The sequence below is a fragment of the Euprymna scolopes genome, chromosome 22 (assembly GCF_053919585.1).
Source record: "Euprymna scolopes isolate OS-2025 chromosome 22, ASM5391958v1, whole genome shotgun sequence".
Lineage (NCBI taxonomy): Eukaryota > Metazoa > Mollusca > Cephalopoda > Sepiida > Sepiolidae > Euprymna > Euprymna scolopes.
The window spans coordinates 17,123,444-17,136,223 of record NC_136503.1 but is presented as its reverse complement, the minus strand read 5'-3'; positions in this window follow the sequence as shown (position 1 = coordinate 17,136,223).

Genomic DNA, 12,780 nt, shown 5'->3' with positions numbered 1-12,780 from the left:
TTGTGGAATTTATGCCTATGCACCTCTAGATGTAAACCTTTTTATCGCAAATAGTCGCATATGCCTTAGGAGTTGTTCTATGGCCATATTGAGAGCTTCGGCCTCTACTCGTTCGAATAAAAGTATATTTACCTTGTTCAAGCAAGCCGTTCTAAATTCGTTGCGTATTTCCCTGGACTTGGTTAAACCACACATTTTTATTCCGGGTCCATGTGCCGATGAATAAGGCCAAGTCCTTGTCGGTGTAACCATTCCCAGTCATAGGTCTGTCAATTTTTTTAGTGTGGGGTTAGTTTAACATATTTCCCTTGCCGGCGCCATGCTCATTGTTTTCTTTCTGTGACTTTATCAACTGCTGAAGTAGTTGCACCTAATGTTCGTCATCGCGTTGTCCTGACTATTCAAATCTCAGTAGGGAAATAATCATGTAGAAATAGATCCTGTTCGAAGCACAATATAAAATGAACTTAAACAATCTACCAAGTCTAAGCTCAGCCCTGAATTTATAATACCGTATGACGACCGGTGTCCCACTTTTTCCGACCCGTCTCATCGGTCGTTCCCATTTTCTACGGGTTTATTTTGCATTTGAAGATGATTTTATTATATTAAGTCAAGTAGTGTGTTCTCTGTGTTATATCAAAATATTGACTGTAATGTCATATAATATGTTGTACATGAGCTTATAACGTGTAAAGCTGCAGAATTAATAGTTTTTATTAATAAGAGCGTGGCTCAACAATTGCAAATTTTGATTTTCCATACTGAAGTATTTTTATTTAGCTTTGATATGATATTCATTTATTTATAGTATGTTTTCCCTGCAAAGAAATGAAATACGTTTCCACATTTTAAAGAACAAAAATCTGGACTGATGTGTAAACAAAACACAAATAGTAAAAACGAGCATATATAAAATAATAAAGTTAAAAGCGAATTCCATATTCAAAATATCAAACAAAACTATGTAGAATAAAAATTATTAAACGAAAAGATTACGTTATCTCTTTTCCAGGATACAAACAAATAAACACTGTAACAAACCCGAAGCAACAATTATGCGATGTATATATATATATATATATATATATATATATAGAGAGAGAGAGAGAGGGAGAGAGGGAGAGAGAGATCATCGTATAACGATTAGATTACTGTCTGCCTGACGTAAAGAACATTTAAAATCAAAATGTTTAAATTCAACATTATTTCACGCGGTTAATGGTAGTCGACTGGATACGGTCTTTGCTAATCGAGCCAAGGACGTCTCGTGTTGCCGAGTTCGAATCGTTCGACTGGTGTTAATCCTGACACCCCGCACTGAAGATTGCCGAAAGGAAAGGATGAAACACTAGTGTCTGTAGGTATTTAATTGTTATAGCAAAAAATAATTATATATATGTAGTCGCAACCTTTATTGCTCCTTTAATGTCTATTATCTGGGTTAGTTTCTACGGGAGAACTATATAGGGAGTTGAGCAACAAGATGTATGTTCTTATTATATTGAAATTTCAGCAAGTTGGTAAAAAACAATAGAAAAGGAAGAGCGAATTGCAAAGTCAAACCGTTCGAGAGAAAAAAAGCTTTCCGACTTCTAAGTATCTCTTTACTGAGGATGTGGCATTTTGCCGTCTGACGGGTTAGGTAAGAGTATGTACATGGATGAGCCAAAACTCTTACGAGCATGTTATATAGGGTTTCATTATTATATTTATTCTTCTTCTTGTTATTGTTGTCATTGTTCGTTGTTAGGAAGTCTTATTAATAGTGAGTCTTAGAGAGTCTTATTAAAAGAGATGTTGCGTTCTGTGTTCGTGTTATGAAGAGATTCATATCTATAAAATGTTCATACTTAGAAGTGTAGTAGAAGCTCTTAGAGTGAGGAGACAGTGTTGAGACAGTCTTAGTGTTTACATTGTAGATATGAGATGTAGAGAAATTGTGTATGTGAATACATTTTAAAACACAGGATATATAAGACATATAATGACAATTTCACTTTACCTTTTGGTAGAATTACAACACAAAGACGACGTTTATAAAAACACATGATGATACGTTTATTTCCATGGACAGGTCGGTGGTTTTCTTAGTCAGGAATTCAAAGTTTTACATTCTGTGTTTCAAAGGTGACACTCTCGCTTCCAAACGTTCGACTGTCCATCTCTGGACTCCAGACTGTCGTCTGTCGTCCTCAGACTTTCTCTGCTTTACTCTAAAGTTTCTAACTATATCGAGAACTTCCCATTTTCCATGACGACATACACATGTTAAAACATGTGTCTTCTTTCACGTGTTCTGGAAATGCGTGTCCAAAACTTTTTCCTTTGTTTACAAAAGGAATTTTAACCTATATTTCCAGTAACTTATATTTCCAATATGTTAAAAACATGTTTATTAAATTATCCTATAGTTGCATTCCTCAATTCAATTTCATAACAGAATTGATAAATGCAGATTCCTTTTCTTAAAACTATTTTATCTCTAAGCTAAACAATCGTTTGTTTTTACATTCCATTTTCTAATTATCTCTCGTAATCTATTTCTAAACCTAAATTACGAGGTTCGAATTTCGTCTATTCTATTTCATTTTCATTTTAACTAAATCTCTCTCTTTTTACTTACATTAAATAGGGGACAGACCCTTTTTACAATGTAACAGTCAGAGCGTATTCCATTAAAGTGCTTAAGAACTGGCACAGGGATATAACATACTGGCGAATAGATAGAAGTTTGAGCTTAGTTGATTGTACAGAGATTAATAGATTGGACACTCATCTTTGGGATCTCTCGGAAACGGAAAGACGAGTCGTAAACGACCATATATATATAATTCTATGGGATGTAAAATGGGGTGATCTCAATCCCAAAGTCTCTCCGTACTCTAAGGACGTCATGGAGGCCAAACTTCCAATCCTGTAGCAGAGAACGTGTTGGGGACGTGGGCCCAAGGCGCCAAAGGTAATACCCTAAAGTGCTCATTATCCTTGATCATTCTATAAAAATTATACATAGTTTAGAATAGCATATTAACGATCTTGTTTAGGTGACATTTAGCAAATTGAAATTTTATTGAATGTCTACCATTTAAAATTTCTGTTGTCCGATCGGTAAAAATAAGACTCTCGTCTATAACCTAAATTATCGTTTGACTGGAACTTGAAATTATTGGCACAAGACGCGTCATTGTCCTGTTATCGACGTTTTAATGAAACTATTAATTTTTTTGATAATGTTTATTGAATGTGTCCTGATCTTGACTACCCGAGAATGAATAAGACAACACAATAATATATATATACATACATATATATATATATATATATATATATATATATATATATATATATGATCGGTTTTCTATAGAAGAGCAGAATAGTGTTACACAAAGAATGCCCCGAACCTTACTGGAGATTTCGTTGTGACCTTCTCTCTATATACATATCCTATAGGCTAATATAGTTACAGCATAGTATATATATATATATATATATATATATATATATATATGTGTGTGTGTGTGTGTGTGTGTGTGTAGTTATCGACATGCGGTCTTGTTTCGTTGTATTACAAATCATCAATGCCACTAGACTAGCACATCTCCCAAGCACAGGATTGAACCATCGTGTTGACAGTCAGCAGTTCTACCGACCGACCCACGGGAGCGGCGCCCGTAAATTATCTCGCCAAATGTCTATTTAAACAAAATTTGCCACCACTTTTAGAGTGCTGTTTATATAAAAGCTATATTGTTTGCCGCTTTATCAATAGGAACTATTACAACCATCTTAAAGTATTTTAAGTTCCTCCAGTATTTCTAAATTTTAAAAAGAGGATTAGTTTTTTAGGGGGTTTAAATATTTTTATACGTTTAAACTATTCGTTTACGCGTTCAAGCATATTATTTCTCCATGCATCAAACGTAGACTGTGCTAATTTATATAATTTAGTGTAATTTAGGCATTTAAGCACTCTATAATTCGGACCTTTACTAAGGAGTTTTCTTAATTTAGACTTTTTTTTTACTATCTTTAGAGTTCCTGTAATTACATGTTTTATCTCATTATTACAGAAAGGAGGGGAATTACATTCACATTCTGGAATATTTATGATATCATCATTTATATTTATATGCAAAGCACGTCCAAGGATGGAATACTAATGCCATATCTGGGCAGGAGCTGCTAAAACAGCCTATCCTGCCTTGACAGAGTACAAAATAGACTTCGTGGTTTAGTGGGGGATGCCCTTTTCTCTTCCCTGCAGCCTCTCTCCCACATAAGAGACGTTGCAAGCCTATCTTTATTTTATCGTTATTTCCATAGAAGGTGCTCATCTGAACTCCAATCTCTGGTCCCCTCTCGCCAATCTTTTACAAAAAACACCCGTCTAGCTCAATCCAAAACTTTCCCCACTCTTTATCTATGCCTAAATCAAAACGTAGATTCTATGAACAAGGCTTCTGTGAAGCTCTATTCCGTCTGATTGCTTCCCTCCTGACTACAACTTGGATGTCTTCAAGTCCAACGTAAACAAATTCCTGATGAACCGCCCCCTTAAGTAGACACTCTAAAATATCCATACTAACGTACTGTACTTACAATAACCCTTATCCATGAGTGGCTTCCGGGCCTTGATAACTGGTGACCACCATGTAAAAAAATGTTCTACCGTTTTATTTTATAATTGAAAACCTTATTACGTACGGTTGGCCCTAGTATATATGCAACTATTGTTTTTTGAATTTTTTTCTGTAGCGCATTTGGTAGTAATTATATGATTTTTGTTTATTTAATATTTTAGGTAAATTTATAACATCAATACCTTTATTTTCATTACAAAACTATACAAACATTTCTATGTTTCTTTTGATACCTTCCACAGATGGCTTATATAATTTAGTGTCAAATTATATCCAGAATATAATCGTTCCATTAAATGAAAAAGTTTTTCCAATATATCCTATCCGGTTGTAATAATATTTTCGATGCTATTTCCTTCCAAACATTTTTTTGTATGATTAAGCAGTTTTCTAATATAATTGAAAGACTCAGAAATTTGATTAAGCATATCTTTAATTTTACTAAAAAAAAAATATTCGCGTAAAATAGCTGATTCTCTATTATTTCTATTAATATAAGTTCTATCATTAACACCGTAGCGAGGCAAAACTGGATATAATCGACCTATATTTTCGGAATCTTGTATATATATATATATATATATATATATATATATATATATATATATATATATATATATATATATATATATATATATATATATATAAGAGCAAATAGTTAATAAAACATGTTGAAAAACACTTTGGAAAAGAGTTCAAATATATTTAATCTGAAAAGGAAACACTTATTAAGTGGATAGTCCTTAATCCGCGGAGTTTCGAAGAAATAATTTCCTTCTCACCAGAGGGTAGGAATTAGCAAAATGCGTGATCGGATTTTTCATACAAAAGTATTTGATGAAACTGCAAGTAAGTCAAAGATCTTACTTGATAACAAAAAGTGAAGCAGAGGGTATAGGGTGAAAAAGGTGATTTCACGTGAATGGATAGTCTGGTGAAAGGTAAATTATCCAATGATGGTAAAATCCAAAAAATATAAATCCAAGAAAGGTAATTAAATTTCCATTGGCACAAGTAAAATCTAAGGATATCGTGAAATCGGAAGATGGTCCAAAATACTCCAAAAGGCCGAAATCCGTGGAATAATTCACAAATATGTAAAAGGAAAAGGGGGAAAAATTCCAATAATATTAAAAGAAAAATACAATATGCGTTTAACACGGCTGCCGAGACAAAGTGTTATCATGAAAAATTAGTGAAGAAGATAAAAATAAAGGGTGATAGAATTAAATATAAAATAGAAAAGCAAATGTTAAAATGACCCAGACAAGATGACGGTAAAAGGCGCGGAAAATATGGGGCAAAAAAAGATAGGGCAATATACATATATATATATATATATATATATATATATATATATATATCAGAAGAGTGGAAGGTTCAAAGTCAACATGTTCTTCCTTTGTGGTTTATTGCAATCAAATCCGTAATCTTCCGTGGTTTTTATTTTCGCTGTCTACAACCTGTTTTAAAAATTTGTATTTTACATATGTCGAGCACGACTTATATTGGTAATTTTTCTAGAGATGTCTTCTTGACAGCATCTAAATGTTGTTCCCCCATATTTATAATGTGTCTTTTCTGGGTAAAATGTTTCCGTTTTTTTCGTGTAATGACCAATTCGTGTATTCATTGTCACCATTTCCCAATAGAATTCTATCCTGTCCAATCGCTATATATATATATATATATATATATATATATATATATATATATATATATGTATATATACTTTCAACCAACATAAACGAAGGGTTAATAAACCAGTTTCATAGTCGAGCTTGTCAAATAAAGATGGCATATGCATGTACTAAACTCATAAATCTTATTCAAAATATAACAATTAAATAATTTAAAAACCTTCAATTTTAAGGTATAATAATTTATGATCTAAACAAATTGAAATAGCTAAGTGATAAAGACGCAGTAAATATATATATATATGAATAAATATATATATACATATATATATATATATATATATATATATCTATATATCTATATATATATATATATATACGGCAAACAATCACATAAATATATACACTAGTACATACATATACCAATCTGGTCATATATATATATATATATATATATATATATATATATATATATATATATATATATATATATATATAAATAGATACATACACACAAACATATATATATATATATATATATATATATATATTTCTTATTGTTTGAGCCCTATAAAAGTGGTGGACGGATGTTTGTTAACATACACATTCGGCTAGGTTATTTGCGGGCATCACTTCCGTGGGTCAAGTGGTAGAATAGTCGAATGTCATTACAACGGTTCTAAATTCAATCCTTGGCGTAGGAGAGGTGCTAGTCTAGCGGAAATGATGAGTTGTGTGTGTGTTTGTGTGTGTGTATACTTTGTGGTGGTAGTGATTTCTCTTAGTCTTGTCAGACTATCTACTGTAAAGGTGACTGAACTTAAAATTTTTGTGGCAAGAATTGCGCAATCTTCAACCACACTTCTCCCGAGTCCACATTTTTAATACCAGTGGCAAGTATAGGTTCATGATAACTGAAACAATGCCGAGATAAACAAAAGCACATACGACGCCTAGAATTCTGAAATGGTCACCCATTTGGTACCAGACAGGTTCAACGTAGCTTATTTTCGGTGATCTGACCCGAACCGGTGTATCAACGTGATTATGGCATATATAGTGTTACTTCACAATATATCATTTATAAGAAAACAGAGTTACATACCTGATACGATTTATACTTTAGTATATGACTTATGATTTTACAAACATTTTATACATTTTTCAGTGCAGAAGCATTATAAAACCTTTTATTCACTCCCTCATTTGGTATCAGTTTCTTTTTCCAATTTCTCACCAAATAATAAAGTCAGGAAAAATCAGAAAATGATACCTCAAGATTGTATACCTAATCTACAACTCCTTCCTTCAAATCATACGGTGTGGTAAAATAGTGAACTCTTAAATTTTCTCCCGTGCAATTAAATGAGAAAGGTTATCTTGCGTAGCAGTCAGTTCCCAGTTAAATTTACCCCATGTCAGGACAAACCTTGGTTCTTGTCTGATTACAGCGGCTACAATGGTGATGGTTCCCGCAAGTCACTACCTTTAATTAGTTCATCATGCTGGAAAAAAAACTCTCCTTCAATAAACAGCTAGATCCACATTTTTGGTTTTTCCGAAAACAAATGTGGGTGATGCACCATTGTTTTAAGGCTTTCGTGGCGTTGGCGCACCTCGAGACCTATACCCAATTTAAAATACGTCCTGCATCGTTGAACTTACAATCTAAAACGGATCGTCAAACTTTAAATTTGAAGTCACCTTACTCATGACGTTACACAATTAACATTAGACAGCTTGCGCATGCCCTTACATTTTGGAATAGTCGGATGTCTACGGAAGAAGAGAAAGTCTATTTAAGTCACATATTATAATAGATTCTTGCAAAAATACTACAAAAAGTAGATTTGTACATTATCAACCCGAAGACAGGTTGACATATTTGAAGACCTTCCTACCTTGTTACATTCTGATACTTTGTAATAAGTTGATTTAACATGTATTATATTATTTTCCCCATAAAACTGTAGGTTTTTGTACCAAGTATACAGAACAAAAATTACCGTTTATTAAATGTGACAAACTGCAGTTACACTAATATCTTTTTATAAGCATAAGGTTTCTCGAATGATTTTCTTTTTATTTAGATAAATATTTTAAGAGTTGCGTGCAAGAATAAACTTTAAAAACTGCACATCAGACTCATTTAGGAGAGCCTTACATAAGTGTATTAATTGAAGACAAGATACCTTTATCTTCCAAAGACAGAATTACAGTATGAATCTGCTGCATAATATTCTAATATCCCATTGTCGATACCGTAGCATGAGTAAAACTATTTTTTTTTAAATATCGACTAAATCACGAATGTCGACCGTTCTGCCATTTAATTTACTTTGTATCTCAAGTCCCAAGATTCTGCGGTTATTCCATTAGTTGTATTATTACGACCTGTTTTGAAATATTTCCAACTCGTAATTCGATATAACTGGATAGACACACGTTTTTGTGCAGACCATTTATGTCTGCATTGTTTCATCTGCATTTTTTCATAGCAATTATAAGACTTTTATAACGATCCTCCAAGTGATAATTTTTCAAAAACAGAAAGCCATTAATATATTGATATGTAGTTTGCTTGAAGCATTGTGTGGAATAGGTGTGTAAAAGAGATTAAGAAGGCTGTCACAATGCGAGGAATGAATTATAGTCGCTATGGGCAAGAAGAGACGAGAATAAGTGGCGATTTACAAATCAATAAGTACATAAATATATATATATATTATATATATGTATAAATATATATATTTATTCAGTTGTATGGTAAAATGTCTTACTTGTAAGCCTATGCGACGTATTCCATTATTAATTTCGGAAAAATTTTCCCTTTTAAAATGGTGTGCGAACAGGTCGATTCAAAGCATGCTGGATGAAGGACCGGAAGTTGTGTAGCTATGTAAGGCCTCGGGGCAAATGTGAGTAAGGGATTTATGTATGGTATGATAAGGTAATTAACATGTTTATAATTTGTTATTTCTATTTATTTGTCTTTATTTTTATTTTATATTTTTTTTGTTTACAACTTGTTTTAGCGTGAGTTTTTTTTTATTGTTCTCTGTTATGTTGTCTTTATCATTATTAATATTATTTATTTATTTATTTATTTTTCTGCTGATGTGTGGGTGTCTCTGCTTTTCTGTGTAACTTGAGTCGCTACTGGGCTGCGTCCGGTCGACTACTGTAGGGGCGGGATGTGAGAGAGGAGGAGAGGTCGGGGTCGGCAGCTGGGTGTTTAGGTATAATGAATGAAGATCCGAGCTTCAGTTTGTTATTGAGTTCTGGCCGTAATTTGGATAATAATATCCAAATTACGGCCAGAACACAATAACAGACTGGAGCTCGGATCTTCATTCATTATATAACTCTACACACGGCTCCCACCTAACACTTACGATTACAACTATAACCCATTAGAACAGATACACCACTGCACACAGCTCACAGCCCGCCTCACATTCCAAACAGGACATTACCACAACCTCTTCCCATATAAATAATACAAAAAAATAATTAAATAAAATAAAAATAATATACTTAAAGAAACTTAATAAATAAAACAGCAGTATATATTTAAAAAAAACATTAATTAAAATTAAAAGTTACTGAAGTAATACAAACCAACTAAAGTCAAAAATTAATACAAACCAACTAAAATTAAAAGTTAGCTGAAGTAATACAAACCAATTAAAATAAATAAATAAATAAATAAATATAAAAATCTACTAACACTCATGAAAATAAATGAATTAACAACTCCCAAGGAATGTCACCCCTATTCCCCTTCCCTTCCCCTCGCATATCTTCCTACCCCCAGCAACACTAACCTAAACACCCGGCTGCCAACCCGGACCTCTCCTCCTCTCTCACATCGCGCCCCTACAGTAGTCGACCGGACGAAGCCAAGTAGCGACTCAAGTGACCCAGAAAAGCAGAGACACCAACACATCAGTAGAAAAAAAATAATAGTAATAATGATAAAGAAACCATAACAGAGAAACATAAAAAAGTTCACGCTAAAACAAGTTATAAACCCCCAAAAAATAAATAAATAAAATAAAAATAAAGACAAATAAATAAAAATAGCAAATTTATAAACATGTTAATTACCTACTCATACCATGCATAAATCCCCTACTCACATTTGCCCCGAGGCCTCACATAGCTACACAACTTCCGGTCCTTCATCCAGCATGCTTTGAATCGAACTGTTACGCACAACATTTGAAAAGGGAAATTTTTTCCAAATTAATAATGGAATACGTCGCATAGGCTTACAAGTAAGACATTTTACCATACAATTGAATATATATATATGTATATATATATAAGTATATATATGTATGTGCTTATTGATTTGTAAATCGTACTTGCTCTCGTCTCCTCTTACCAACAGCTACTATAATTCATTCCTCGCATTGTGACAGCCTTCTAAATCTCTTTTACACATTAATATATATATATACATATATATATATATATATATATATATATATATATATTGCGTTGCCGGGTTCGAATCTATTGACTGGCGTTAATCGTGACACCCTGCACTGAGGATTTCCAAATGAATGAAACACTAGTGTCTGTAGGTATTTAATTATTATCGTAAATAATTATGTCAGCCGGTTAAAAAAATGCTCGTTTCTTATCGTTGAGCACTTTTAGTTGAATTAAGTGGGCCAATTCAGCTCTTATGCATAGATCATCGTATAACGATTCGATCACTCTAACTGAAGTAAAAATCATTTAAAAATAAAATGTTTAAATTCAACGTTATTTCACGCGATTAATGGTAGCCGAATTGATACGATCCTTGCTAATGAAGCCAGAGATGTTTTGTGTTGCCGGCTTCAAATCTATCGACTGGTGTAAATCCTGACATCCTGCACTGAATGTCCCCGAAAGGATGAAACACTAGTGTCGGGAGGTATTTTATTATTCAGGCAGACTCGACGGGATTGAATAATGGACAATGAATATTTCACACTCCTACGTATGTATGTGGTCAGATGCCTTTCCGGGGATAAGGCAGGTTTCAACAATAATTCACAGGAGAACAGTTTATGTCAGAGACGAGACGTCGAAGTGTAGCGAGTTGTTAGACGAACTCGACTCTTCATATGAAGAGGGTATTTAAGGTAAACAAGGAGGTCACGTGATGTGACGGAGTCCTTTTATTTCCTTCTTTCCTCTTCATGTGTGTTGTACGGGTATGATCCGAATTTACGCACTTGTTTGAGCTAATTTATAATATATAATTTTCTTCCAAGAACTTCGGACGTCTTCGGATCCGTGACGGACGACGCGTATAAGTAGTTTCCTCGGGAGTTACTTCCAGGGGGGTTTCTTCGGTTGGATCTTTATGGTCTATACTGTCATCTTGTGTGTTTTCTGTGTCACTGTGCTTGGAAGAGTCCGATTGTTCATCTATTGATGATTCGGATTCGACATGTATGGGACTATCTATTTCGTATTCACTTTCGGTATTGTTTTGATCAATGGTGTGGTAGTTAGGGTGTTCAACTTTGATAATGTAAGACTTCTTCACTTTATATCTTTTTCCCCGAAATTGTTTATCTGTAAACTTTTGTACAGTACAATACTGATCTTCAACTTCCATCACCATATATTTGTTGCGAGCATTGGTTTTAACTCTATCTTGGTATAGATAGACGATTTCTCCAACTTTAGTATCGGTTTTTATTTCGGTAGTTCTGCCTCGGCCCTTATATTTAGCTGAGGATTCATGTCTTTTTAATCTATTTCGGTGTTTCTCTTCAATCAGGCTTTTGTATTCTATTGGTAGTTTTTCTCCTGTGATTTGGTCTCTCATTGTCCAAATTTCTAGTGAAGAGTAGCCATTTTCTCTGAATCTGCTGTTCATATTGGAAATTATTATGGCCAATTCAGTGTCTGTTATTTTGCCACCATTTGGTTTCAATTTGCATAGTTCTGTATGGAATTCTGATATTGAACATTCACTAGTAGAGTTTTTGTTAATGTTCTTTATTTCTCCAACCTCTATTTTAATATGGAACGATTCCAGTGAACTATCGGTGAGTAGGGCTTGAAATCCCGAAGCGCCATCGACCCTGATTTTTACTTCATCTCCTGACGGGGGACGGAATCTTGATATGGTGGTGATTAGGCCATCCTTAAGAGATTGACTGCTCTCCGATAGTAATAATGTTGCCTGTGTCAAGGAAGAAACATTTTCTCAAACTAATAATATCAGTTGTCCTTCACGTTTGATGACATCACTAGCGTACCAGCTCCCAATTTTGTCAGGTGTTTTTGTTGACGATTGATTTTTGAACTGACTTGGTACCTGCTTTAGTGATACGCAAGTGTGGCAACTATCTACGGTGCGATTGATGGCTTTATCTGTATCCAGTGCATAGAATCCCATATTAAAGATTTGTTTTAACTGATGTTTACTGGCGTGTTGGAGTTGTAAATGTAGAGCGACCAAAAGTCCATCTAATACCCCTTGG